Source organism: Nelusetta ayraudi, unplaced genomic scaffold (assembly GCF_046127955.1).
Source record: "Nelusetta ayraudi isolate G7.1 ecotype Tasmania unplaced genomic scaffold, CSIRO-AGI_Nayr_v1 ptg000130l, whole genome shotgun sequence".
Taxonomy (NCBI): Eukaryota; Metazoa; Chordata; class Actinopteri; order Tetraodontiformes; family Monacanthidae; genus Nelusetta; species Nelusetta ayraudi.
The window spans coordinates 1,760,062-1,784,691 of NW_027466180.1; the positions used below are offsets into that span (position 1 = coordinate 1,760,062).

General features: G+C 51.7%; 1 long non-coding RNA gene across 1 annotated transcript; it reads right to left on the reverse strand.

Moving 5' to 3' along the window:
• Window positions 1-23,413, reverse strand: LOC142904603 (uncharacterized). Its single transcript, XR_012929431.1, has 5 exons — window positions 23,317-23,413; window positions 9,168-9,226; window positions 7,429-7,518; window positions 6,030-6,127; window positions 1-906 (listed from the first exon to the last, which is right to left on the reverse strand). It is a non-coding gene; the product is annotated as an uncharacterized LOC142904603 (long non-coding RNA).
• Between the last annotated feature and the right edge of the window lie 1,217 nt (window positions 23,414-24,630).

Below are 24,630 nucleotides of genomic sequence, written 5' to 3' on the forward strand. Positions count from 1 at the left end.
AAATAAAAATAAAAAAAAATCTATTAGAAACAACATAATATGCAGAACAGTACAACAGCATTTACAATAGTTCAGTTCCCAGTTGTTGTGAGAGTCCAGCGTTACTTTACAACAGTATACAGTATATTTCCTGTCTCCACTCACCTCCCAATCAAAGGGGCCTCCATAGACTTTGCATTTTCTCTCTCTCTCGTCTTCCTCTTTTTTCCCAAAACCTTCCACCTTTTACAGTCCGCAGCCGCGCGTTTGCGTCCGCCGCGGCGCCACCTGCTGTTGTTCCTGCTCCGCCAGCGTCACCGTCAGACACGGACGTTCGCTTTCTCCTCCGTCCGTCGTGCTTCGTCCCAAAGAGTCAAGTGCCTTTCTTTTTTTATTTATTTATTTATTTTTTAAATGTAGCTTTTTTTTTTTCAACAGAAAGTCTCGTCTTTCTCCCGCCGGAGGTCCGAGCACACTCAGGACACAGCGAGTCTCTGTGGAGTCGCCTGCAGCTCTCAATCGCAACCACTCTTCTTCTTCTTCTTCTTCTTCTTGTGTTGTTTTTAGGGCTCTCCAGGTGGCAACAGGTCAAAGTTGGCCACCAACCAGGGAAAAGGAGCAGAGGTCCGTTGGGGTGGGGGAGTAGTAGGGGGGTGTCCGGGGGGGGGGGGGGGGGGGTCTTGTGTTGCATGCGTCCCTGCTGCTGCTTGCTGGACTCACTCATCGGGTGTTGGACGGCCCCCACGACGCTGCTGAAGGTTCCCGAGAAACAGGAAACACCGCCGCCGCTTCTCGCCGCGCGGACGGTTTTTGTTGAGTTCAGTTTAGTCATTTTGTTTTTGCTGAGGGTTTGTCAGTAAATCAGGTCCCACTGCTGCCGAGGCCCTCCGTGAGACAGACTGGCCACCCCTGGTTCGCCCTGCAGATCTGAGGACAGACAGGAGAGAGGTCAGAGTGTGAGTCAGTGAGTCCGAATCGGATCAGAAAAAGAGGAACAAGGATGAAGGATTCATTGCAGAAGTTCAGTGCGGGTGTTGGGCAAACCCTGTAAAGTCCACTAATCAATACCAATCAATAATATTTGACATGGACGTGATTGGATAGAAATTTGGAATAAATAAAAGCAAGCCAACATGTGGAATCTTTCAGACTGGACGCTGGTGAATCTCGGAGACAACAAGACAACAAGACTGTTTGCAGGAGCGTCCAGAGCTAATCCGGGTCGGGATAAAGATCCGAGGCCGCCCTTGGCTCGCCCGCTCGCCCGGGTGCATGCGAGAGAGTTAATCCTACACCCTCGGTAATGCTGCTCTCGCAGCATGAGAGGACTTAGCGGGCAAACACACACGATCGACTTGAAGTGATCGGCAGAGTCGTCCCGGATGGTCTGGACCAACAGGGGAACGGGTCAGCTCCGAGTCTCGGAATCGACTTTCAGAGACTTTAAAGCAGGGCTGGGCAAACATTTTGACTCGTGGGCCGCAATGGGTTCTGAAATTTGACAGAGGGGGCCGGAGCAGGAGCAGATGGATGGAGTGTTTTGGTGACCCACCTCAGAGGAGGAAAAAATATATCATGGGATTTGTAGAAAACATGCTTTCATGTCTATTGAAAACCAACAAATATATGTGTATTTTTTTACATGTACAAAAATGAGCAAAGCATTGTGGGAATGTTACTTCAAGATTCAACGTGAAGCCACAACTGGGATGAAATGTCACCAAAAAATAAATGAAAAAAACGGCAAATTCGAGGCATTGCTTCTTTGATTTTGAGCTTTCTTTTGATTTTTTTTACACTCAGGGAAGAACATGGACGACGGTGAGTGATGTCATCGTCCGTTCCCAGGTGCAGTTTGCCGATTGGTCAGCTGCTGAGCGATCCTCTGACTAGCAAGTCACTAGCACGACGGTACAGCGCCGGTGCTGATGCTGCTGCAGCTCTCACAGCAGATGAGACGCCGTCAGGTCATCCCGCACGCTGGCCCTTTAAATCTCTCCTGCATCTTCTGAATATTAAAAGCCCGGACGAGCAGTTAAAACCTCCTCGGCTTCGTCCCTCATCAACACTGTGCCGGCCTGCTTGAGCAGAGCGCCGCCTCGCTAATAGGGTTTAGCACTTAATCAGCCACTCAATACATTGAGCTGCAGGGGCCTCCTTCCTTCCCGGCCACAGTGTGTGTGTGTGTGTGTGTGGGGGGGGGTTCTGAGTCCACCGGGGCCAAATCAACAGGGACACACACACTCACACACTCACGTGGACGGTGCACGAGGATCAAGCAGCAGATCCCCGCTGGGACCTGTTCCGTTAGTGGTTACAAAAAAAAAAAAAAAAGTTCATCCAGCAGGAAGGATGCGTGGCAGTGGAGGATGAGGAGGAGGAGGGGGGAGGAGAGGGCGGGGGGGGGGGGGGGGATCCTGACCTCCTCGCCAAGGAGGTTAACAAACTTGTGCTTAATGATGGGAGCGCCGGGTCCCGGGACAAAGAGCCTCCAGCTGAGGCCTGCTGAGGGCTTACAGCAGGGGGCGCTCACTCAAGCGTTTGCACCCCACTTTTTTTTTTCTTGGGGGCAAATACATTCCATATGCCCCCCCCTCCCCCTCCCCCTCCCCGGCGTAATTAATTCTTCCACCCCTGACATAACCATTGTCTCCCCCAAACCCAAAATTACAGTTCTGAAGGTGGAGTGGGGGGGTGGAGGGGGGGTTTCTTGGAAGAAGGGAAAGCGGAGGAGAGGAAGAAGGGAAAGGAAGCACGGGTAAGGGCGGGGTCGGAGGGAGGGGGCGGGGCTGGCTGGGGTCAGCCGCTATCAAAGGCTCCGCTCGCTTCTGCTTCACTAGTCGAGCTTCGTCTCCGCTGACAGGTGTATTGTTTCGCAGACGGGGGAGGGGAGGGGGGGGGGGGGGGGCGTGAGTTCTGTAATCACGGGCGGCTGGGAGGCACGAAGCTCCTCCCAGTCCTGCTGAGCAGCACGACGGCCGATTGGCCGCTTCAGGTTTAAATAATGTCCTCGAATCGACGGGCGGAAAGTCTTTGGCTGAGAAACACGGAAGGAGAAGAAGAAGAAGAAGAAGAAGGCAAAGTCCTAAATCTCCCACTGGGTCCCTCTACAGGCAGTTCTATGTAGCCAGTAGTAGTGACTCATCAGCCAAATTAAAAAAAAAGAGTTAATGACGTCATCGCAGTCGCATTATTAAAACGTCCCACCGTCAGGTGGTCATAAATATATTGATCATTAAATATGTAAATTAATTTACACATATGTACGCTGGCGTGTGCGTGAGCACAATGCATGATGGGATATGTTGCCAGGTTAGTGACACTACTTGTAGCGATGCATTGTGGGATACATTGAGTGGACTGCATAGTGAATACCGTCGCTAGAGCGTGGCGTAGCCCCTGTGCCGTGACTACATAGTGACAGTAGGGGGCGACGGAGGACACAGCCACAGAAGGAGAAGAAGAAGCCGCTTCGCTCCGCCTGCTGGTGGGGAGCAGTGAACCTGTCCCCCGGCTGGAAACAGGCCCCTCCCCCTCCTGCTGCAATAACCTGTTCGTCTAATTGGTGGCGAAATAATAAAACACGGCGCTCGTCTTTAATTGACCTAGAAAGGAAAGTGGCAGTTCTTTGATAAAGCCAAACCGCAGCTAGTTAATGAAGCCGTAAAGAAGGAGGGGGTGGGGGGGTGGGGTCGTGGGGGTGGGGGGTGCGTTTCCTTCACCGTCTCTCTTCCTCCTGCTCGCTCGCCCCCCTCTTGTCTCCTCTCCTCCTCGCTCGCCATCTCTTTATCCCTCTCTCCCTCTCTCTCTCTCTCTTTTCCAGTCCCCCCCCACAACTGTCTGCCCGTCTCACACTGGATTCCTCTGGTGGCCCAATTACCAGATTCAGCAGGCAAATTGAGGCTGTTTAAAGCAAAGGTCTGCTGGGAAGACCAGCAGCTGCTGCTGGAGGGAGGGAAGCAAGGATGGAGGGATGGAGGGATGGAGGGAGGGAGGGAGGGAGGCGGCTCGGCCAGACCGGCCCCGAGTGTTTACACACACGCGCGTGCGCACACGCCCGCACACATAAACACATTGCAACACACACACACGCACACACACACACACACACACACACGCACGCACACACGCACACACACACACACACACACACACAGCGGCGGCGGCGGCAGCAGCAGTGCTGTTTGATTCCGTCCAGCCTGATTCTGCGTCTCCGCTGAACTGAACCGCGGCATCCAATCACTGACTGGGGTTCATTGTGTCTTCGTTTAACGTGTGTAGGATTGCCGGTGCACTCACTCTCCATCACAGACGCACAAATCGTCCCTTCGCACGCAAAGGTGAGAAGACAACATCTCAAATATTTGCCAAGATAAATGCGGACAATCGCATTTTTTTTTGCTCTTTTTTGGCCGGGGAGGGGGAGGGGGAGGAGGTGGGGGCTGAAACAAGGGCGGCGCATTTCCACGGTGGCGGGCGGCACGCGTGCACGCCGCGCTCGCTCGCTCGGCGGAGGGTTAACCATCTCTATTTTTGTCAACGGAATCAGTCAAATCCTTTGGTCACACCTCCGCTGACGGCATATTTCATTTGGAGGGAGTCAATTAGGCCCAGCTCAGCTGCACACCCTGCTGGCTACCTCCTCCATCCTGCACTAGTTTGTGTCCCCCCCCCTGCCTCCCTCCCTTTTCCTCCCCCCTCCCCCTCCCCCCTCCCCCTCCCCTCCTCTGTGCCAGTAGTAATCCTATTACCACACACACGCACGCATCTATATGCCCTGCGCTCGCCCGCACAACGGGCACAAAACGCAACGCAACAAGACCACACAGGTGCAGGTCACCCGGTGCACGTGAACACACACACATACACACACACAGGCGGGTGAGATGGGTGAGACGGTTGAGACGGGCGACAGCCGCCGTCGCCGCCGCCGCCTGCGACGACATCAAGACCGTGTGGTACATCAGGAATTATGTGGGAGTGTATTTGGCCCTCGGGCGGGGGAGGGAGGGAGGGGGGGGGGATTAAAGGGAAGAAACGAAAAGGTGGAGGGAGAGGAGAGGAGGGAAAAACAGAGGGAAGAAGAGCGGCAGGACTGGGGAGGAAGAAAACAGAGGGATGATAATAAACTGAAGGTTTGAGCTCATTGGTCAGAATGAACGGGGCACCGACCCCCAGGGGCCATCACGTCTCTCTCTCTCTCTCTCTCTCTCTCTCTCTCTCTCCTCGCGCCGAGACGACAACTGCTAACATTGTTGCCAATCAGTCTGTCGCCGTGGCAACCTCACCCCCCCCCTCCACCCTTCTCCTCTTCCTTCTATCCTCACATCACCCATCTTTCTTATTTCCACACTCTGCCCCTTTTGCCTCGCTCTTCACACACACACACACACACACACACACACACACACACACACACTTACTTGTCTGTGTGTCTACGCGAGGCCTTCACACTCACTTCCCTTCACCTCCACCCAGCTTCACTTCATGAACTCCCCACTAAATTTTTACGCCGGCGTCCTAAAACCGTGATGATAAAGTTGTGAAGGGACGCTGACGACCGGCAGCCTTGATGTGCAATTTTTATCAGCGATGATTTTTTTATTTTTTTATTTGTTTTTTATTAAAGTGAGCTCGAATTCCAGCGGTTTGTAACTTTCTTGGCAGGTCGTTGTGTTTGTAACCCTGGAAACATTTTCTTCTCATCTCTCCTCCCTGATATGAAGGATACACTCGCACTCCCTCTCTCTCCGTCCCTCCCTCACTCACACACGCGCGCGCACGCACTCACAGACACACTCGCATTACATAGAGAAAGAGTTACAAGGTTGTGATCAAAGGCTTTTATCACCAGTGCGAGGGTGGGACAGTGAGGAGAGGCCGAGCGAGCACGAGAGACAGAGTGAGAGGGAGGAGGAGGGAAGGGGTGGTGGTGGTGGTGGTGGTGGGGACGGGGGTGAGGGAGGGGTGAGGGGGTGACATCAGCGTGCTGGGAGCGTTTACACGGGTCTGATTCAAAGAGCCGCCACCGCTCGTCCTCGTGTACTTACGTCTGTCTTTGTGTTGCGATCGGCCGAACTGAGGCGGGGCTACATGTAGTGCCACTGACCCTCCATGCCCATGTTCATGCCCATCCCCCCCATCGGCCCTGAGAGAGAGAGAGAGAGAGAGAGAGAGAGAGAGGGAGGGAGAGAGAGAGAGCGACAGAGAGAGAGTGTAAACTTTAATGCAAAAGCTAGAGCAACAAAGTGAGTGTGGTCTGATCTTTGGAATAACAAGTGGTGCTAGCTGCGTTTCCATGACAGTTTTTCGCAAAATAAAAGTACAAGTGCGATTTGCAGGCGTTTCCATTGAATGGTGTGAAGTGCATGAGCCGTAATTCCCGTCAAATCTTGTTTTGCGAGAATTACGAGAATTCTCGTAAAATCTTGTCCCGCAAGATTTTACAAGAACAAGAGGTTTTGCACAACTCTAGGGGTTAATGGAAACACAGCTATAGATGATGATGATGATGATGATGATGATGATGATGATGATGATGATTTCGCAGCTCAGCCAAGTCATAAGTAAGACATGGATGTGAAAGAAAGTATTTAAAAGCACAAAGCCGTTCAGTAATAAAGCGCTCTGGTGTTTACACACACCAATCATCATCAACATCTTGCCAAGAACGAATCATCTTTCCTTCTGTGGCACGACGTCACGTCTCTCTTTGCGCAAAATCAGATCTGCAGGGGAAACTGTCACCGAGCAACGGAGCTCGTTAAGGACAGAGGGGGGCGCTGGTTTAAATCAGAGCTCTATCCAAACCTTCTGACTTTGAGCTATAGAGGGCGAGAGAGGGTTACAGAGACTGGAGAGAGAGAGTCCCAGAAAACAAGAGATAGAGGAGGGGGGGGGCGGGGGGAGAAGGAGGAGGAGGAGGAGGAGGAAGAGGAGCTTAAGGACAAACTCTGGGATTAAACCTGATGGCGTGAGAGAGGAGGGAGTTAGGCAGCGATAGAGGCAAGGAGGGGAGGGGGGGAGTGGGGGTGGGGGTGGGGAGGTGAGGCTGTGATTGACCACACCTGTTCCGCTGGCAGGAAGCAGGGAGGCGGTGAGGCCTGCGTGTCTACGTCTGCGAGTCTGTGTCTACATTACACTGTGTGAGGGGCCACATGGCGGGACGGGGAGGGGGAGGAGGGGGTGGGTGGAAAGGGGGTGATGATGCCGTGGTGGGGCGGTGGGGGGGGGGGGGGGGGTCTACAGAACAAACCAACAGAAACCGTCCCTGACACCTGGTGGGACGGCGAGAGAGGGAAGGAAGAGATGGAAGGTTTTTAGGGAGAAGATGATAATAAGAAGATGAAGATGGAGATGGAGAAGAAGAAGAAGAAGAAGAAGAAGAAGAAGAAGAAGAAGTTAAAGAAGAGGAACAAGAAGAAGAAGAAGAAGAAGCAGCAGTCGTACCAGGTGGTCTGATTCCCATGTGCTGCTGGCCGTCCATGACGAAGCCCCCCATCGGCTGGCCATCTGGGTTGTAGGGAGCTCCTTGACTGACTGTGGATGGAGGAGGGAGTCGGGGGTGAGGGGTGAGGAGGAGTGGGGTGGGGGGGCGGGGGTCAGGGAGGAGGAGGAGGAGGGGGGAGGGAGGAGCGGTCAATTAGTGCTTTTAATCAAGGCTCAGTGGCCGAAGCGAAGATCATCTGTTGGTCGTCTCTCCGCCCCGGGTGGAGTTTAATGCGGCTGAAGGCCCTAATAAGGGATTGGACGAGGCCACTGGGCAAACACTGAGGCACACTGGGAACTCTGGTCTGAGTCAGCGGTGGTGGTGGTGGTGGTGGGGGCGGTTCTTTTTACCGTCTTTGCACCCATTAAAACTTTAATATTTTTTCAAAGAAGCTAATGAACAAATGTGAAGTGACGATAGCGAAAGAGACCGTCGGCATATTTAGCCATCTGTTTGTGACAGACAAATTGACTGCCGTCACTGCTCTTGAGAGGGAGGACCTGTTGCACTCTGTGATGTCACAAAGGGACGATTTCCAGAACCATGTACACTTCGGCGCTTCTGAGCGGGAGGGATGGAACTTCCTGTCCTTGTTTATTTTTTTGTTGCTAAACGTCACACACTGGCCCTTTAAATGCGGCCCTTAAGAATTTTTTGTTTCCTCACATGGTCACAAGAACAAAAAAACGTGAATAATTTCCTTATATTTCTGTTTTCTTTTTGTTTGTTTTTTTACCTCCAGCTATAATTCAGCTTGCTGATTGGCCGCTGCTCTAACGAGCCCTCTAATAAATGGAGCCTATGACAACCAGTGAAACCTGATCGGGTCCCTATTTTTTTCTATTTTTTCCCCTCTACCCTCATTGTTTGGCCCTCCCCTGCCCCCCCGTTCAGGCTGTTTGGGGGTCAGTCAAGCAAAAGCAAGCGCCGCCGCCCCCCAAACCCCACCCCCCGCCCCAACTGAATGCCTTTGAACTTTACTGCGCCCCTAATGCCACTCTGACCTCTGACCCCTATTACAGGTAATAAACTTTACAGCAGTCCCAACCAAGCCGCGCACCGCGGGGACCGCTAACCCCCTCCACCCTCCGCCCCCCCACCACCACCACCCCAAAACAGACGCTTGTAGGGGGGCATGAGGGGGTCGGGGTGGTCTCTTTCAAAGGAGTGAGGGGGCTGCTGGGTAAAAAACAGGTCTGGAGCCGAGAAGCCAAACAACGGTCAACCGAAAGGAAGGAAAAAAAATAATAAAGAAGCGTGTGTAGTTCCTCCTGATGTTTTGTTTTGATGGATGAAAGGCTGAGTGTTGCTCTTTTTCCTTTCTTCTTCTTCTTCTCCCTCCTCATCTACTTCTTCTTTGCTTACAAATAACTTGTATATATATTTCAATCCTTCATTTCTTTTTAATTCACTCTTTGCACTCATTCAAATAAAGGAATTCTTCTTCTTCATACAATCCTTGTGTTTATCATTATTGTTATGTTTGTAATTAATTCTAATTCATTTGCAGCAGCAGCAGCTCAGGTCGACCAGCGGCTCCTGTTAAGCGCTGCAACGTTTCGGTTCCCTATTGGAGCGGTCAGTCTTGTCACCGGAGGGTGGGGGCGGGCGGAGCCTCGAGAGGAGGATTGGGACATTCCTGTACGTTGCATTCAAGGGGCCTGCGGCGGCTACGCGGCAAGCGGAGGTGGAGACTGACCTGCACGATTGGACTGGTCGATCATCGGCTGGACGATTCTCCTCCGGGCGTTGATGAACCTGAGGGAGAGAAGAAGCACAGCGTCAGCGTTTCCACCCCGACAACAACAACAACACTAATAACAGAAACCACCCCCAAAACTGCCGGCTAACAGCTGTAAAATCAAAACCAACAGTTTTCCGCCCCTGCTCCCTCCTCGGCTTCAAAACCATGAGCTCTCGGTCGGAAAAAGTTGCATCTTAACAGACTTAACAAGCGACTGTCTGTCTGTCTGTCAAAAAAAAGGTGAGTCCCCTGCTTGTACAAACTTGCACAGACTTGACTTCCACAGCAGCGAAGCTCTGGACCGAACACTGAGCTCTTTGTGGGCCAGCAGCCATTTAGTTTCTCCTACTGCTGCTGCTGCAGCTTCTACTGCTATTACTGCTACTGCTACTGTTACTACCACTGCTGCTGCTACCGCTGCTATTACCTCTTTCTCTCTCTCTCTTTCTCTCTCCTGCCTCTTTAAAACATGTTGACCCGTCTGTTGGGAGGTGTTCCACATCTCCACCTGCCCAGATTGCTGACTGTGTAACACACTTGGCTGCGAGCAGCAGCATCAGCAGCAGCGGTGGCGAAGGGAAGTGTTGCTGACAGAAACACGTTGAGGGCAACGCTGCCAAGGCAGGTGACCCACTGCCTGCTACTATGTGACAACAGCGGGAGGCTGTTTATTAGGGCCGGGGTAGCTGGCTGTTTTGTTTTTTTAAAAGGCCAAAAATAGCGCAGTGCCTTCACCTCCAGCAGGGGGCAACCTGCTGAGCGGCTTGTCCTGTGCACAAACGTTTCTGGGCTTACAAGAAGAAAAAAAAAGGTGTACATGATTGTGTGGTCCGGGACACAATTACACACTTTCCAACACGCCCAGCGCAGCGCAGCGCAGCATTAGCAGCAGCCGCTCGGGCCAAAACCCTGTGAAACGACCCCTTGACCTCCGCTGACCTCCAGGACAGAGGGCCTGAGGGGCTTTTCCACTTGATTTATGCGCCCCTGTTGTTGCCGCACCGGACGATTCCATTTAATCTCAAAAGGGGGAGGCGGGAGGGGGGCGAGGGGGAGGTGGGAGGGTATTGGCCGAAATTTAAGGAAACAATGGGGCCGCAGGAGCTCCTGAAGGAGGATAAAGAGACAAAGGGACACCAGCTTGGTGCATTTTGACCCCCTGAGCTGGGCGCAAAAAAAGCCTCAGAAAGCCTTAAAAAAAGTTTTTTTTGTTAAATTTGTTCTGCTGCTTCCTGTCCTGAATGACATCGGATCTAAAGAGGGACTGTAACTGGTACACAATGTAACCAGGAGGGAAAGACCAATGAGAAGGAGTGAAACTTTGCAAACAACGGGTTGGGGGCTAAAGAGAAAACAGCATCAGCTGCACTGCCGAGGCTGTTTTATTATCAGAAAAGTGTATTTTACATAGACAGAAGATTTAAAATGATGACATGTAAGACTGTAGACCAGCGGTGCGACAACTTTTTGGAACAATGGGTTCTAAAATGTGACAGAGGGGTCGGAGCAGGAGCAGATGGATGGAGTGTTTTGTTAAATCAACCTCAAAGGAGGAAAAAATTATATATCATGGGATACGGAGAGAGAACATGTTGTTTTTATGTCAATTGAAAATGAACCAAACGCAAAGTTCCAACAAAATAGTAGAGCTATCTTATGACTGACTGACCCCGGACCATAGTTTGCCCACACCTGCTGTAGACAGTCAGATTAGCTCCCTACCAGCTCTGAGTTTAGTTCAACATCACGACGGTCAGCAGCCGGCTGCTCAGGAAGTGTTGACCTTCCGCACCAATAGGAAGCCGAGTTGCTCGTGGCAACAAGTCTGATTGGACGGACCGAGCGAGATCGACCTCCATCACCTTCATAGTTTTCACCCCACTTTTGCAAACGATCACCGCCGACTCTGCAGACGCACGACACAAAGGGGCCGAGGATTCTGGGAAAAGTTCTCTTGACTTCCAGTGTAGTTTGTCAGTTTGTGTAGTTTCTCAATTTAGTGTAGTTTGTTAATTTAGTGTAATTTCCCAATTAGGGATCAATAGATTAGATAGATAGATGGATGGATGGATAGATAGATAAATAGATGGATAGATAGATAGATAGACTCAAGGTCCAGATCAAAAGATTAAAAAGCAGACACAGACAAACGAACAACAAAAGCAAAGAAAAAGTAGTAATAAAGTACATTATTCTAAGTACTATTCTATCTATTCTAATTTCCAGCCTTTTTCCCTCAAAATGGAAATGCACGTGGACGGACTTGTTGGGGGGGGTGGGGCGGGAGGGCGAGTGGGCGACAATGAGCAGCAGCGGCGGGAGGTGGGAGGGAGGAACTGACTGAAGAATGCACTGACATGGCAGCACACAATCAAATGAGGGAACGTCTGGAGTTTTATCACCAGAAACCCCCCCTCCTCCCTGCTGCCCTGGGAGTGGTGGGGGAGATAGGAGAGGGGGAGGTGGAGGGAGGTGGAGGCGGGGGTCGGAGCATTCCTCCGGCTCTGCTATCTATCTCCTCCTCTGCTCTGCTCCTGGGACAAGGTCATGTGGAGGTCAGCGCCGGCTAACTGCTGACCTCTCCGCCCCAAATAAAAGGAGAAAATGCGCCTCCTCCGGCCTCCTCCGGCTACTCTGACGCAAGCGAGGAGGTTTTTCTGGCAACCGGTGGACACCAGCGCTGGGAAGGAACTCCATCCCGAACTGGAATCACCTTCCAGGAATGTGGCGCCGCTGATCTTCTGGTCTCACAGCTGATCTCACCTCTTTCTTTGCTCCAACCTGGACCTCCAGTCAAGCAGGTTTGTATAATTTATCACACCCCACCTCCCCAAACACAGAACAATACAAAAAAAAAAACAATAGCTTAAAAAAAAGCAGCATGTTTTTAGCCCTCTGTTTGCAGCCTCCAGCCAAAACTGACAGTCGGACAGAGGCAAAAAAAAACAACATCAAGGCAAACACAAGGCTGCTAAGGATGTTGTCGCTAACCTGTGCATGTGTGTGTGTGAGAGAGAGAGAGAGAGAGAGAGAGAGAGAGAGAGAGAGACGTTTGCACCCCCTGTGACATCACAAAGGGTGAGGGCATGCAAGCCGACTCTCCCGCTGCTATGACGCTGCCAGGACTCAAACACGCTGGACCTTTAGGGCCTCAAGCTGAGCAAGTATCGCAACAGCCTGACCAGCTCAACCACTCTGAGTGCCTGTCTCACCCCCCCCCCCCACCCCTCCCCCTCCTGTCGCCCCCTCCCCTATCTGTTTCCTCCTCCTGCTCGCTGCCTCCTTATCATTCCTTCCCTGTGTTGGTGGAAAGCGGCGATCAGGCTCCCAGCGAGCGAGTCGCCCCAATCTAACCTCGCAGACCCCCCCCTCCCCATCTACCCCCTCCTCCCCCCACCACCGCCCCCCCCCCCCTCCTGGCAACAGACTCTCACTGGTTTCCTGTCCCCGCCGTCCCCATATCTGAGGCCAGATGCACCATGGGGGCTGGAACAAAGGATAAAATGCCTCTCATAATAGCAGCCAGGGGAACAGAGCGATGGAGAGCAGGAGGGAGGGAGGGAGGGAGGGAGGAAGGGAAGGAGGGTGAGGAGGGAAGGGGAGGGGGGGCTCTGGTCTTCAACCCAGACAGACACTCTTGCTGTGAGCGTTAATAAGCTGACGGGAGGGACAGCAGCGAGACGAGGAGGAGGAGGAGGAGGAGGAGGAAGAGGAGGAGGAAGAGGAGGAGGAGCAGGAGGAGGAGGAGGAGCAGAAATGAGGTGGAAGGGGAACGGTGAGCGACGGAAGGAAAACCGAGCACGCCGTCACCTCTGCACGACCCCCGGGGGGCGCTGTACCCCCCCCTTCCCCCCCACACAACCCCACTCCCCCAGGGGTGGGTGTGTTTACGGCCCCCCAGTCTCCCTCTCTCCCACCGCCCGCTACACAATGAGCTCCGCTCGGGGCAACAACAATGGCAGGGCAGCGTGACTCAGCGGGTCGAGTTGGGCGACAGGAAAAAAAAAAAAAAATGAAAACAGCCCAGAAAAGATTGAAAAAAGAAATCATTTAAAAAAAAAAAAAAAAAAAAAGGAGGGAAGGAAAAAAAAGAGGAGTTGGAAGGAAATCCAAGTGGCACTTCGGTTGGAGGAACCAACCGGCACGCCGTTAACGCTGCTGGCGGGGAGGGGAGGAGGGTTTGATCCTCCAGAACGGGCACACATGCTTGACACATGCATGCTGGCGTGGTACAGTGGATCAAAAAAAAAAAAGAAAAAAAAAGTGGGGTGAAGGGAAGGGAGTGGGGGGTGCGGCTCAACCACATGTTACACCACAACTTAAAACTCTTAAAAGTCACACACAGCCCGGCGCTTTGCCCTCTGCTTGTTCTCACTCCACTCTGTTTCTCTGCCAGTCGATTGCTCATGCCTGGATTAATCCACCCCCCCAAACTTCCCCCACCAACACCACCACCACCCCTTCCACCACACACACACACACACACCCTCCCTCCTCCTCCCTCTTCTTCTTCTTCTTCTTCTTCTTCTACTTCTTCTTCTTCTTCTTCTTCTCCGGGAGGAAGAGTGGAACTGATTGCGACGCCGTCTGCCAAACCCTCGCTAATGTCCTATTCTCATTACACCCGAGACACAAACACACACTGATGCGCGCACGCACGCACGCACACACACACACACACACACACACACACACACACACACACACAGACAGAGTGGAGTTGGGAGGCGGCGGCCGCACACAGGTGTACGAGGAGCGCACGTGAAATGCCCAATTAAAAGCGAGAAATTGTCTTTTTCATCAGCTGCCTTTGTCGCGTGACCGACGGGGGGATCATTTAATAACCAGGAGGAGGAGGAGGAGGAGATGCTGATTGGACGGACGAGACGTCACCCGGCGGGCGAGCTCGGCCCGGTTTGAAATTCACGCCGAGTAGCGAGGGAGCCTCGATGGCCACCCCGGACGCTTCTCCACGAGCCTGCTGCCGCTATTATATTAGTAACACGAGACACATTTGGAGACACACACTCACACACACACACACACACACACACACACACACACACATACACACGTGCGTGCGTGTGCACGCACACTCTCGCAATATTACATTAGTAATCCGAGAGAGAGAGAGAGAGAGAGAGAGAGAGAGAGAGAGAGAGAGAGACCCACGTACACCCGAGATCAAACGGCAACAACACGTATTCAAATCTCACCATTGAAAAAAAAAAAAAAAAAAGAGGAAAAAAAACTCCTAAAATAACCGTAGAACCGCAGGACTTCCTGGTTGCCATTCAGCGTGATTGAAAAGGGGGTAGAGTGAGGCGGAGCAGCTTCTCATCAGCTTGTCAGTGTGCGGCTGCCCAACCACTATTAACACGTTGCCCCATATATCCTTCCTTCACACACACACACACACACACGCCCACACACACACGTGCGCTGCTCCGAAAAACACACACACACACACACACACATGCACACGCACACACACACACACGTCAACCGAACCCGAGTTCACGCTGCTGTAAACTGATTCTGACACAACAGAATCTTCTTTTTGTTCATTCTTTCATTGTTTTACACAATGAAATTGGACTCGCTACTCCTTGTACAGTGGTGCCTTTTAACGCAGCAATCTAATAGATAAACATTCAATATAAAATGAACAATAAAAGTAGTAATGCAAATATAAAGCACCATCAAACAGAGCAGCTGGACATCAGGCAAGAGTTTAAAGAGTGCAAGAGGAGATTAAGTAAGCAGTGAATAGTGCAATAGTGCATGATGAGAATTTAACAGTAAGTTGTGCAATGGAGAAATAAGATATGTGTGTGTGTGTGTGTGTGTGTGTGTGTGTGTGTGTGTGTGTGTGTGTGTGTGTGTGTGTGTGTGTGTTTTCTCTCCCTGTTCTCCTCAGGTGACGAGTGCAGTCGGACTCTCTTCCCCCCAGCGTGCTGGTGAATCAGGCCTCTGCAGGCCAAGGTGACTCACAGAAAACGTGCGCTCTCACATGGCAACGCAGCACCGGCGAGCCCCAAGGTGAATCCAGGTCGCGGCGAGGTCACGCCGGAGTCACATGACCACCTGGGCACCGCAGCCGTCATTCAGATGGCAGCTCTGTGGTTTTTTGACTCAGCAGCCGAGTCTTTATTGGCAAACGGCAGCCAACTGCAGCTATGCAACGCGGACTCAAGACACACCCGCTGACACACACACACACACACACACACACACACACACACACACACACACACACACACACACACGGAGTTGTCCATTAAGAGAGTCATGAATCTGCCACTAAAGCTGGTTTTACAGAGTGGAACAACAGGCTGGGCGAGTGCACACACACTTGCACAAGCACCAGGTGCTTCTCTCCTGTGGCAGCTGCCAGCGAGGGAGCGTTTCTTGAAAAATATTCCTGATATTCTGTCACAACCACGAAAGAAAAACCTTTCATAAAGAAAAAAAAATGGAGGAGGCGGAGCCTGATTGGCTGATTATCTCTCAGTTCCTGGATTCAAAGGCATGTGTATGTATGTATGTGTGCGTGTGTGTGTGTGCGTGTGTGTGTGTGTGTGTGTGTGTGTGTGTGTGTGTGTGTGTGGCAAATACATATATATATATGTAAATATATACGGCCAGCGTTTCCACTTGGCCACATAAATAAACAGAAACACACACACACACACACACACACACACACACACACACAGATCCACCAGTGTCCCGCAGAACCGGCGGTGCTGACGGGGCTCCGACTGACCAGAGCGCTTGACCTAAATCCCCCCGCCGACCCCGCCTCCCCTGACTGCCCGTGTCACTTCCTGCCTGTGCGCGTGTCACTTCCCCCCCCCGCCGGCTCCCAGCAGCCTCGGCCGCAGGAATCCCTCGGACTCGGTTGGAACACTGGCAGAGGCAGCGTTCAAAATCTCAACATTTCTTCCAACAAACATGCGAGTGTGTTTTCTTTTTTTTTTTTTTTACCCTACTTAGCAACATATTTAGCCGTCCGTTTACAGCCTGCAGCTCAAACACGTGGTTCCGGCTTCTTGCTTTGTTTTGTTTCTATCACAGTCTGAGAAATTGAGAAATCAAAGTAGACACAGAAGTCATAGAAGGTGGATTTCTTTTTTCATTCTCATTTTTTTGGTGGGATGATGGGGGTGGGGTGGGGGTGGGGGTATAGAGTGGAGGCCTGCGATTGGTTGGAAACAATATCTAAGTGAGTTTATGGCACAATATTAATGATGTGACTTCCCTTCTCTGTCTCTGGGCTCCTAATTGTTGGTCCCATTTTCCCAAAAGGTGTTTAATTTTGGCAGGAAGCAACAGCACCCCCCGCTGAGTCACTCCAACAACAACAACAACCACAACCACAACAGCAACAACAGCAGCAGCAGCTTTGATCAACATCAGCGTGAGAACAGCAGCCCACTGACTCTGGCTCTCTGCTGCTTTTTATGCTTTCGTCCCTCCCCGCCGTGACTAGCAAAAAAACTTATAATAAAGGTTGAAGAGCGAGAGAGAGAGAGCGAGAGCAAGGGGGGTGAGTGTGTGTGTGTGTGTGCATGGGGGGTAGGAATTAAAAAGACAGAGAGAGGGGCGAGCGAAGAGAAATGCAGGTTTATCCTGAGGCGGCGTGCAGTGATGTAAGAGGAACAGGAGGAGGAGGAGCAGGAGGAGGAAGAGGAGGAGGAAGAGCCGGTGTTTGGCTGCCTTCACTGTGTTCATGTTGACACTCCTGTTGTTGAAACGCAGCAGAAGGCTGGACTGTGCTGGATTCCAGCGGAGGAGCCAATCAGCCAATCAGCAGCAGCGACGCCAGGCTGAAGCAGTGGAAGGTAAACGCTGCTTCTCAACCCAGTTTCCACACACGGAGATCAGCGAACGTGGAGGGTGAGGTCACATCCAGCAGCCCGACATGCGCCGTCACGTGTGTGTGTGTGTGTGTGAGAGAGAGAGAGAGAGAGAGAGAGAGCTGCGGTATTTGCTGTAGTTTGAGGGAGTTTGGGGGCGCTGAGGAGACAAACTGACAGAGAGCCACTGTAGGAAACAGGCTCCGGGGCAGCGACTGAAACTAGGCCCGCTGCAACACACACACACACACACACACACACAAACCTCAGAAGGTTTTTTTTTCTGCAAACAAGTTCCAGCATCTCTCTCTCTCTCTCTCTCTCTCTCTCTCTGTCTCTCTCTCTCTCTCTCTCGTTTCCGTCCTGAACTCTTTTCATTTGACTTGATTCCCTCTGGCCCACAATAAAGAAATATGAGAGTTTATTTTTTTTTTCATACCTCGTCACATGCACATGCAGCAGGACTGGCAGGGGTGAACGCTGGGCTCCGCCCCCGCCTTCCTCCCCCACCGCCCCCACCACCACCACCTCCTCCCAAAAAGCACTTTGGCGAGCACTCCCAAAATGTTTGCAATAAAAATTTCTGGGCGCTGGAACGTCTTTGCAGCCACTGTGTGAGAACGGCGCTGAAGTGGCGTTTATGTTCTCCGAGACGTTGGAAGCGCTTAGAGAGAGAGAGGGAGAGAGAGAGAGAGAGAGAGAGAGAGAGAGAGAGAACTGGAGACCAATCAGATGTTTGTCTGTGGTGTTAAAAGTAAAGCGAGAGGACCCGGCTGATCCCGTGAGCTGCGTGTCTGCAGCTCGGCCCACCCGCTTGCATGCGACAGCAGCTGATCGTCATCGGAGGTCAAATAAAACAAATTGAAAAAAAAAAAAAAAAAAAAATCCACAAAGCTCTGCATTATCACGATGAGACCCCGACGTTGTTTTTGAATGCATCAGACTTTTCATTCATCCGTCGGGTTAAAACGGCCTTTGAGTGAGTTTGTTTTTTTAACTGGATCTTGTGGCATGAAATGGAACAGAAAAATATGAGCGTTTGTTTTCAGGCAGAGAAAGATGCTAATAATAAATCACAGCCGGCTCACTGTTTCCTCACTGCTGGTGTAAAGAAAGAAAGAAAGTAAGAAAGAAAGGAAGGAAGAAAAGGAAAAAAAGAAAGGAAGAAGGAAATAAAGAAAGAAAGGAAGGAAAAGAATGAAAGAAAAAGAAATAAGAAAGAAAGAAAGGAAGAAAAAAGAAAGACAAGGAGAAAGAAAGAAAGAAAAAGAAAGAAAGGTGAAAACGCTGACTGAATTCTACTGACTGCTCCTTGAAATTGGCCCTCGCTGAGGTTTTTCCTCCCAGATTACAGGAGTTCAGGCTCAGACACTGGGAGAAGCTGCAGGAACAGGTGGCAGAGCGTCATTAGCCAAACACAGCGTCTCCTGTCACGCAAGAGAGGTAGAAAAAAAACAAACAACCCCACCGACTCTGGAAACCTTCAGTGCTTTTTGTGCTGCCAGGATGTGAAACTCACAGATTTCAACAGCGTCACTTTGACGCACTGTGACGGCGTCGATGTTGATCATTTTATCATGAATGCATTTGAGCCGAGTGCCAAATTGCTCCGCCGGTCGGCCGAGTCCTCCACGTTTCTGAGTGGAGTCGACGGCGTCCAGGCGCAGCGACGCTGAGCGGGACATTCAATCTCTCCGCCCGCCGCTGACTCAATTTTTTTCTTTTGTCGTCGTCGTTGTTTATCGATCTGCGCATTTGACTCCTGGCGCGTGGATGCAGTTTTGCGCGGCTGCTAACGCGATAAGCTGCGACTGCTCGGCCCTGCTGCCGGGGGATCAATAACATCTGAATGGAAACGCACGGAAAGACACATTTAGAAAAATAATAATCCGCCACGTCGTCGTCCGAGTTTTCTCTCTCTTTTTCCGTTATTCCGTCCCATTGGCCTCCCACCCCCTCTGTCCATTCCAGCCTCCATCCTGCTCCCCCCACCCACCACCACCACCACCACCTGAAACCCGATCAGCGGCGCTCTGCGTGCTGCCTAAGTAGCCTCAGCGTCCGTCCAATCTCCCCCCCCCCCCGCCCGTTCCCGCTCGGCCGCCTCCTCGAGCTTTTAAGACGTCCGTTAAAAGGAGCCTTATTGACAAAACAATCGCCTGGCGAGGCTTAAACACTGCCTTTAAGGGGCCGTTATTAAATTGCGAGGCAGGAAGGGGGGGGGAGAGGGTGGGCCGAGGTGGCGTGGGGGGTGGGGGGGTGCGGGGGGGGGGGGGGGGGGGGGCGACGGAACGAGGGAAACCCGATGACCTCGAACATCGATTTTAACATCAGCGGAACGTTAGGGGAAGTTAGCGGAGGAGAGAACGGCCGGGACGGAGGGAGGAGGGGGAGGGGGAGGAGGGCGGTGGGTGAGTCGTTGGCAGGGAGGAAGGGGGAGTAGGTGGAGTTCCTAGCGCCGCTGCAGCAGGGCGACGGGAGAATCCGGAACTTTCAGTCGTCGATGGATGAAGTTTCCCCTTCAGCGGGAAATTGAACCTCGTCGCGGCCGCAAAGCCTCGAAATCCACCGACGGGGGTTGAAGAGCAGCTGCAGTTCACACTGCGACCATCAGAAGACACCTTGACATTGCGGGGGGGGGGGGGGGGGGTTTCTCCAGAAAACCTCCTATCACAAGCTCCAACCCTGTAGGAAATGCCCCCTACCCCCTTTGTGATGTCACAAGGGGCTCTGCGATTGGAAACCCACAACTCCCGTCGTGGCCACAGGCTGGCTCCGCCCCCTGAGACCGCCTTGTTTGTTCTATTGTCCTCTTTCGAGCGCGTTGGAAGCTCCTTCCGCAGCATCGCCGGACAGAAGTTTTTACCGGGAGGCTGCAAACAGAGGGCTAAATGACATGTAGCATGTCAACCTTTGGCTGCACTGAAGGCCGATTCAGAAATAAACAAAGCAAAGTGTGTGTGTGTGTGTGTGTGTGTGTGTGTGTGTGTGTGTGTGTCGTCTGCACTGTACAAGGCCACAATGCGAACATTTGCATCTGGGCGTGTCCATTATCTGATCAAATCCCTTATATATGAATAAACGTGCATGCATAGATTATTAGCCCGTGTGCACGTGCGGGCGCGCGCGCACACACACACGCAGGGAGTCTTGAGTCAAATTGAGATTCCCTGGTGCAGCGTATTTCTGCCAATAATTCATGAGTGATCTGCGCCCCTCGCCGGCCTTTAGCATTTTTATTTAATCTGCTGAGCTCTGCTGCGTGCTCGCTCATCAATAATACACACCGACATGTGTGTTAACACATCTACTGTGTGTGTGTGTGTGTGTGTGTGTGTGTGTGTGTGTGAGAGAAAGAGAGAGCGAGAGATATTGTGCATATGTGTGAGTAGTTAATATACGATGGAAACCATATTGTGCCCAGTGTGTGTGTGTGTGTGTGTGTGTGTGTGTGTCTGTTTCAGTGGGTTCGTGGGTCCTTCCTTCCTGTATAGGCACCAACAGTTTGAGGTCCCTCCCCCCCTCCTCCCCCTCTCCCCCCTCCGGCAGGTTTGGAGGTGGAACCGTGTGAACCAGAGTTGCCTGGAAGCCGATGATGTCACCGGGGGAAGGAGGGGGAGGTGTGGGCGGGGGGGTTGGGGGTCGGGTTGCTATGGCGACGCCCCGCGACCGACTGCTCAGCATCCAGCTGCAGGAGCACCGCTGTGGAAACGGCAGCCACCTCCATCCATCCATCCATCCATCCATCCATCCTCTTCTCTATCCTTTCTTTCCTTCCTCTTCTTCCCTCCATCACACTGTCAGTCAGTCTGTCTGTCTGTATTTTTTATGTTCTTGATTGTTGTCCCTATCAATCACACTCCCCGACCACAATGTGCCAACTCGCTCCAACAAGCCTGCATGGAAAAATGCCTCTGGACAAAGTGTGTGCAGTCAGTCAGACAGACAGACACACACACACACACACACACACGCAGACTGGCAGCAGTGTGCACAGCTCAATGTGAGGGGGCAGCGGGATCCCAGCATGCAGGGTTTAGCAGCTAATACCCCTCAGATTAACCACCCCCGGTTCCTCTTCTGACACACAACATCTTCCACAAACCCAGATTAACCTCCCACCACTCACACAGACACACAGACACACACACACACACACACACACACACACACACACACACACACACACACACACACACACACACACACACTACATGTTGGTCTTGCACGTGCACGTACACGTACACGCGCACTCGCCACCGCACACCTTGGGGCCGTGTTGCTACCCCCCCCCCCGACCCCCCACCTCCTCCCATCTCTCCACCACACACACACACACACACACACACACACACACACACACACACTACCAATAAAACAACAAACAGTATGAAAGCACACAGTCAGCCCAAAGTGACCAAGCCAAGGTTCTTATGACTGCATGACTCACTCACACACACACACACACGCGCACACACTCACACTGCTGGGCTTTATCTCAGCTGTAAGAATTGATCCCCCCTGGATTTGAGGGAGAGGTCACGTGATGTGATAACCTCTACAGCATTCCCAGTGGTCAGGAGGCCTTTCCTCCCTGCCTCTGCATGTGTGAGCAAGCGAGTGTGTGTGTGTGTGTGTGTGTGTCACCCGTGAGAGTGTGTGTGAGTGTGAGAGAGAGAGAGAGAGAGAGAGAGAGAGAGAGAGCGAGAATTATTCCCAGTGCGGTATAAAATGAATTCTTCATTAAGTGATACACGGCAGCCTAATCTATGGCGTGTGCGTCTCTGAGGTGCTGAGATTGAACAATGTCTTGGAATAATGTTAACATCATTAGCTGCTGCTAATGGGGGATTTACTGAGGCCCGCCTCCTTCCCTGCTCCGCCCTCCCCGCTCTCCTCCTCCTCCTCCTCCTCCTCCTCCTCTCTGACTCCCCGCTCTTCCTCTTTCCGCTCATCTATTTTTCACTTCACCACTGCCTCTCTCCTCCTCCTCCTCCTCCTCCTCCTTCTCCCTCCTCTTCTCTCCTCCTCTTTAACTTCCCGCGGCCTGTAGCTTTCATGCCGCTACCTTTGCAACCAGGACTGATCCTTGCGAGTGATGATGTTTTTTCAGGCCCGGTCGGATCAAACGGGCCCTCGGTGTGGAACCGGAGCTCCGGCCCTTTTAATCAGCCTGGGCTAATGACGCTGAGCTGATAGCCGTCTCTCCCCCTCGCTAGCAGCGGCCGGGCAAGGACGCGGCGGCGGCGGCGGAGCCTTTCTACTCTCAAGAGTTACCTGAGGACAGTTGGTCCACCTTGTTTCATGTTGCGCCCATCATCACCTGCAGTATGTGTCCAATTACCAGGATGGCTGGGAAGAGACGGACCGGAGGGATCTGGGCGCTTTGCTAATAAGACGTATCGAAACGTGGCAACGCGTCTGAGGTAAAAACTATGAAATTATGAAACGTAGAAACAAGACGCGGTGTTCGTCGGAAATTAGTGCCACATTTCTGCGTTTGTTTGTTTGTTTGTTTGTTTGTTTGTGTGCAGCACCGCCACCCATTGTGGAATCATCCCAGACATCATCACCACGGGACCCAAATTCTCCAAATTCCATTGGTATGCATCCGCGGTAGAGCAGAGAAATATATGCCGGTTGGACAAATTCATAATTTGTAGCATAAACTCACAATAAACGATTCAAGAGGGCGAAAAAAAAACAAAAAAAAACAAATGCTAATGCTGGAGAAGAAGACGAGCGAGTCCGTCTCGGGCGCTAATTAGCCACGGGCTAGCGCCTCCTCTGCAATCATCGCGCTACATGGCGGGGAAAACATCAATTCAAATCATCTAACTTGCATGTTGCGTGACGCTATTTGCTGTTTTCTCGGTTTGGATTCTTAATTGAAACGCTGAAAGTCGGAGCTGCTTCGGAAAAAAAAGGGGGGGGGGGAGAAAATGACTGCAGGCCATATCTCTTCAGATGGATTGATCTAGGTGAGGATTATTCGTTAACTGCCGCGTTGCGCTCTTCTGCCAGTGTGTGTGCGGAGGATAAAAAAAAAAAAAAAAAAAAAATAGGGTGGTGGGAGGGGGGAGGAGGGCGGGGGCTGGCATTAATTCCAATCATTAAGGACTCGGATAGCCCGAGGTTACAAACCCTTGGAATCGACCGCATGTAAACTCTAAATAAGAAGAAGAAGAAGGACAAGAAGAAGAGGAGGAGGAGGAGGAGGAGGAGGAGGTAAAAAGACTCACCAGTTGTTGACTTGTAGGATGGTGAGGCCGGTGTCTTGCGCCAGCTGTTTCTTCTGTTCTTCTGACGGGTACGGATGCTGCAGGAGGGACACAGAGGCCACAGTAATTTAGCAAAAACAAGCAAAAAAAACAAAAACAACAACAAACAAAAACAACCCGCTAGACAAAACAAAACAAAAACACAGCAGCTTTTAGTTGCAGAACAGGAAAAAAAGAGGAAGACCTGCGGTGCTGTTTAGCACTGAAGAAGCAGCTGAGCTTCAGTCTGACAGGCAGAAGATGAGACGCTCGCCGGTGCCACCGCCTCTCTCTGCGCACGCCAACACCCCTCTCCCCCCTCCCCCATCCCCCACACACCGACCACCTCCAACCCAAACCACCCCCACCCCCACCCCCACTCTGATCATTAATGGAATATGAAACCTTGTAATTAATGGCAGCCAAAAAGGCAGGCCAATTAGAGAGTTAAGTGAAGTGGAGAAGCAGCTCTGCTAATTAGGCAGCTTCTTACACAAATATATTCGCATCGACGCCGGAGCCCCCCCCCCGAACCACCCCAGCCGCATATGAAATCAGCGAGTGGGGAGCGTGTAGCACTAACTAGCTAGCTAACTAGCTAACTTAACCCGGTGGAACACAGACAGCGACTCGGCTTCCCTCTCATTGGCCGATCACTTCCACGCAGGGACGGAGACGTTTCTCCCCCCCAATCGCTCTCATTCTCTTATTTTATTTTCAATGATTTTTGTATCCCTCCCTTGTCTCCTTATTTTGCGAACAAACTTCAAGATGCCAAAATTGACACCTGAACGCATCGCGGCGAGCACGTAGACTACACAACACTTCCAGCTGAGTCACCACGTTTAAATACGGCGAGCCAAAAAGAAAAGAAAATGAACAGCGGACAGCGTGAGTTTGTTGACTTATGTTAAAAGATTATGGGGGCTGGGGGTAGTGGTGTGTGTGTGAGTGTGTGTGTGTGTGCGTGTCTATGTGTGTGTGTGTGTGTATGTGTGGGGCCCGCTGGCCCAGGACAATGTGCTGTTCATGGCCAAGACAAGACCCAGACTGTGCAGAGTGAGATAGGAGGGCCATTTAAAGAGAAAAATGAAAAGAAAAGAGCGAATGGAGGAGCAGTGAAGGGCAGAAGGGCAGAGCTGGACGGACGCTGCACCCCAATAAAAAAGCAAACACAAACAAGTCAACGTTTTAAGTTGATCCTCCCGAGACTTCATCAAACCGGAGGCACTGAAAGTTTCAGCTTCCAGTCGCAGAACGAAAAAAAAAAAAAAAAATGTTCTGTAATTACGCAAA